The sequence below is a fragment of the Pteropus alecto genome, unplaced genomic scaffold, assembly GCF_000325575.1.
Source record: "Pteropus alecto unplaced genomic scaffold, ASM32557v1 scaffold229, whole genome shotgun sequence".
NCBI classification, from domain to species: Eukaryota; Metazoa; Chordata; class Mammalia; order Chiroptera; family Pteropodidae; genus Pteropus; species Pteropus alecto.
Window position 1 is genome coordinate 131,361 of NW_006443145.1, and position 5,677 is coordinate 137,037.

The window sequence follows — 5,677 nt, forward strand, 5'->3', positions numbered from 1 at the left end:
TCTTGAGGGGCATTGTCCAAGGTCTTAAAAGACCTTCCTATAGAGTTCATTTCAAAGATAATACTTAAAGGAGAAAAGGGATTGAACAAAATGAAGAGGGATGGGCCCAGGGAGATTGGCATTCCAGATATGGATAAGAAGGAATGTATTTTTTTCAGGGAGCTGAGAGGTGTCTTATAAAAGAGAATGTGAGGAATTAAAGAAGTAAGAATAGTTCTGAAATAATTCAGGTACCACACGAAGACAAAGGAATCTACTAATATTTTAAAGCAGGAGAGGGACATGATCAGACTTCTCTCTTTTAAAGACCATATAGATGCAGTGTAGAGCCTAGAATGGAACAGGGCAGGAGAAACAAAACTAAAGATAGAAGCACAGACATGACATTGGTCTCAGGAAGCTAATGATTTTAATGTTAAAATTCCGAACCTCTCATCTTTCACTCACAGTAAAGTTACCAATGCCATGTAAAGCTTGGTCTCCAGAACTACAGCATCAGCATCACCTGGAAGCTGATTAAAGATGCAAATTTTCAGGTCCCACCGCAGACCTACTCCAGACCTACTGAATCAGCATCTTGGTTTGGTGCCCAGCACTCTATGCTTTAACAAGAGTCCCAGAGGATCCTTAAGAACATTCAGGACTGAGAATCACTGTTCTACAATGCAGCTTTTTTTTTTTATTATTGGGGCAACATTGATTAATAACATTATATAAATTTCAGGTATACAACATTATAACTTGATATCTGTACACACTATAGTGTGCTCGCCACCAAAAATCTAGTTTTGATCCATTACTTGACCCCCTTACCCATTTCCCATGCTCCTTCCTCTCTGGTAATCAACTATGAATCTGCTGTCTGTATCTATGTTTGTTTTTGTTTTTGTTTTTTTGTTCTTTTGTTTCTCTTTTTTTTTATATTTCACATATGAATAAAATCATGTTTTTTGTCCTTTTCCATTTAACCTATTTCACTTAGCATAATACCTTCAAGATACATCCATGTTGTTGTAAATGGTAAGATTTTATCTTTTCTTATGGTTGAGAAGTATTCTAATATATATCTATAATATATATCTATATCTATCTATGACTATATAGATAGATATAGATATATAGATATTTTGCATCTTCTTTATCCATTCATCTGTCAATGCACACTTTGTTTCCATATCTTGGCAATACAGCTTTTTAATTAGCTGAGCTCAATTCTCTGTGGGACAGACCTCACTGATACTATATATGTAATATGTATACAACTTTGCAAAAATTTACCACATTGAATGTCAGGACTGCACATAGGTTTGCTGAAAAATATCCACAGGTATGCTGCCTGATTTATATCACAGCTATACTCAATCTGTCCCCACCCCTTCCTATGCAACTCTTTCTCTAGTCCCTCCTCCACACCCTCCTAAACACTGTTCCCCCACAAACATACTCAAAAGGGGAGTGGGCATTTTCATTGCAACTTGCAGAGTCTCAAAACTTTTCCACATCTCCATCTTTGCTTGGGCTATTTGTTTTGCCCAGAATATATATCTTCCTGTTTTTATTGTGTGTTTTACACAGTTTTCTACACTCAGTGCAAACCATACCTCAAACCCCTAAGTCAGAATAATGGGATCCTGCCTTGAGGGAAGCAGAAGAGTGTAATAATTGACAGTAAAGGATTTAACATCAAAAAGATTTAGATTTGAATCCATGCTCTACCATATATTAACTGAGTCACCTGAGGCAAAGCATTTCTTCTTTTTGAGCCAAATTTCCTCAATATCAAATGAGGATAATAATAACAATTCCTTCTATTTATAGTTGTCGGAATGATTAAATAAAAAGTTGTTAGTAAAATGCATGGCCTCTAGTAGGTAGTCAATAAATGGTAGCTATTATTATTTTTTCATCTGTATAAGTTTTATCTACATCTGTTAAACTGCTAAACATTTCTGTAACAGTTCTAAACATTTATGAATGTATCTCTTTTATCTCACTGGTCTGAGGTTCTTTTGGAGATAAGAGCTGTGCTTACATGTCTGACATCTCCCAGTATAGTGCCTTATACCCAATAGATGTTGCAGAATGGAACCAAGAAATTGCAGTTGAACATTTCTTCCTCCTGTTGAATTGGATTTTATAATTACCCTATGATTTACCTACTCAAATACAGTTTGTTCCCCGAGGCGCCTCAAGCTTCAGTGCCATGAGTTGTGAGGGGTACAGGAGAAGACAATGTGAAAAGGTGACACTCTCAAAAGGCAAAGCTTGGCTGGCAGCTGCTCAAATAATCTTCTCTTTCAAGATGTCCTTGATGTTTTCATCACCACTAAATTTGCAAGCTGAAGATGAAATGGGAGGACAGCAAACAGGATTTAAGATGTAAAGTAGTCTACATTTTAATTTTAAAATGCATTGAAACTTCTAGGATGCAGCTAAGTTTATGAAATATAGGAATTAATTTTGTGTCATGAATCCAAACCACAGGTTTCAGTTATTTATAAATAACACATGGCCATTTATATTCTTGGAATATTTCTAATTCTTTTTTCTTCTGAATTCTCTTTATTAATTACTACCAACTTTGATAGCAATATAAATTTTAGAGCTGAGAGGGGCCTTAAAGACCCTTTAGTTCAACATACTCACCTTAGAGATAAGGTTTTCTGTCTCATAAGCAGCAGAGACCAAAAGACCACCCAATGAAGACAGTAAGATTTTGTAAATAGCCACATATTCTCTCTCTTTATATATGGGTAACATAAATTAAACATATTGAAGTGCGTTTTCAAGTTGATTTGGGGACTACTCTTTTTAGAACTCAGAAAAGCCTTCGGGGAGAATCTGTTCTTTCTTAGAAAGCCAACTTCTCTCTGGCTGGTACTTTTATTTTTTTCAGCTGTGTGAGGGGCACCTTGCTCTTCTTGGAGCACCTGAGTATAAAGGCAATGCAAGAAAATAAGAAAGATCAGTGGTACACTTGGGATAATCCACTACTCAGGTTGAATTCCTCATCTTCTATGACTAATGGAAAAAGATGCACTCATGGTCCCCTCCTTCCCTCTGTCCTCTCAGTTTCCTCATTTGTGAAAAGTAGAACTACTTATGTCATGAGATTGTCATAAGGACTTCATTAAGTAACGCATGGAGAGGGCTTAGAACAGTACCAGGCAATGTTGGCTATATTCAATATTCTTGCTATTGTTAACACTGCCTTGGAACTCTCCATGAGGCTCTAGGATTAATAATAGCTAATTGAGGCCCTACCTATAGAGCTGGCATTGAACAAGGGCGAACTATACTGCTCACAGACAGGCAGGACACATCACAGGAGCTAGCACATTCTTCAAACCACCGGCTAGTTTGGGTGCTTAAGTTGAAACTTGGCTACACTAAAATTATACTTTGTAGCGAATGCTTTGAATCACCACCCAGATCTCCACTTCAAGGTTACAGCTGCTGAGAGTCTCCTCAGCAGATAGCTCTCAACTGTCAATCCTCTCCTCCCCAAGATTGTGTCAGCTGCAGAGTAACACTTGCCTCAAGATCAAGCTTCCACCTTGGGATGGTCCAAACTCAATGACTGATCAATGTGGGAGTTTATGGGGTCTGTCCATTTGGACCCAACTTGGGACAACTTTAAAAGGCCATTCCATCTTCAGAGCTCCCTGGAGAGCTAGCCGAGACTTATCACTGAGACCATTACAGCTGGGCTTCTCACTCTGCCCAGTCTCTCTTCCTTCCCCTCCCTAGTGTCAGTGTTACTCCCAAAAACCTGTTTAATAACTACCTGTATGATAATCTCTAAGTCAAATTCTGCTTCCCAAAGAAGCAGAAATGCTGAGCTGAGTATGATCTAGTGTCAACCCCAAACCTTTCTGCCCAGTCCCCAGAAATAGACCATCTGATGTTCACTATTGCTGCTAAAGTTTTAGAGACATGTCTGGCTACTGGCATTTTCTTAGCAGGGAAACATACAAAACTAATGACAGAGAGTAGTTAGCAGTGAGAAATAAAGAGGGGACAGAACACCTACCTTAAGAATTGCTACACTTAAGCATTGCTTTAACAGTACCCTCTCACTTCCAACTCTTTACATGGGACTTGGAAAGAGCCAAGACAACTCTGTTGGAGATTTAACCAGCCTTTTGTTCAAGTCCTACAGAAGACCCAAATCTCTTTTTTTCCAAAGTGTATTAAAGATTTTTGGCCTATTAGTTCATCAGACTCTGATCAGTAGTGACTCTCATTATGGATGCTGATTGATGACAACTGCAAATCTAATCCATGACAAATAAATACCAGTTATATTCTTAAAAAAACATTCAACATACGTAAAAATGTGGATGGCCATGTCATCTGTTAAAAAATACATTCAAGTTATCATCATGAGATGGATGCTATTCCACGTTAACTTTGAAATTCACTAATGGTTTATCAAAGTTTGAAAGCTATGTATAGTTTTGGTGTATCAACTATAAGACTTTAATCTGTGCCCTTCTGGTTCCCTGTGATAAGGAAAAAATATTATATTCCAATTTTCTGTCTACTTCTTCTGTTGCCAAAAATTATCTTCTGTCTGTGACATTGAATTTTGGGAAGGATATGATAAAGAAAAATAAAAAAAGTAATGTGCATGGCATTTATTTTCATACAATGCCATTAATATCCTTTTAAAACCTGTTTATATCCCATCTGTTTTCTTCCTGTCACAAACAAAACTTCCATGCCATGGAAGGCATTGATTCCACTACTCTGAAGCTTCAGAAGAATGCAGGCAAACATTCTGGAATGTGTAAGCACCATGCAAGCAGGAAAAAAAAAAAAGAAAAACAACAATGAAAAGCCACCTTCAAAAGAATAACTAGACTGTTGCCTATCACCACACACCAAAATTAACTCAAAATGGATTAAGGACCTGAATATAAGACCTGAAACTATAAAATGCATAGAAGAAAACATAGGAACGAAACTCAAGGACCTTGGACTTAAAGAAGATTTTATGAATTTGACGTCAAAGGCAAGGGAAGTAAAAGCTAAAATAAATGAATGAGACTACATCAAACTAAAAAGCTTCTGCACAACAAAAGAAACCATCAACGAGGTAAAGAGACAGCCATCCGAATGGGAAAATATATTTGCAAGCAACACCTCTGATAAGGGCCTAATATCCAAAATATACAAAGAACTCATACAATTCAATAACAACAACAAAAAAACAAAGGATCCAATCAAAAAATGGGCAGAGGATTAAAGCAGTTTTAGGATGCCCCTGTATGGACCTATTTCCCAAAAGTGAAAAATTGGTGTTTAACCATTTTGAAGTTGGTACTTTTGGGGAAGGAGAAACTCTACTGTGGGGCAGAGGAAATTCCATGGGAATAGCTGTAAGGTACTCATGGGTCCTCACACAAGGAACACCTCTTTCCTCAAGCAGGTGGCATGCAGTTTGACAGATTATCAACTCAGCGATTTGAGACTTGTGGGGTTGGCCAAAGACACATCCCAGACTCCTGATGCAGTCTGAATTCAGCTGGTGTGGAGAGGAAACCCTTTCTCTCTTGTGGGGTTTGGATTCTGTGTTTTTAGCCTTTGCAAAACTATATCAGGGATATCCTTGACTTGAAGGAGTCCTTCCAGGTGCCAGGGGTGTGTGTGTGTGTGTGTGTGTGTGTGTGTG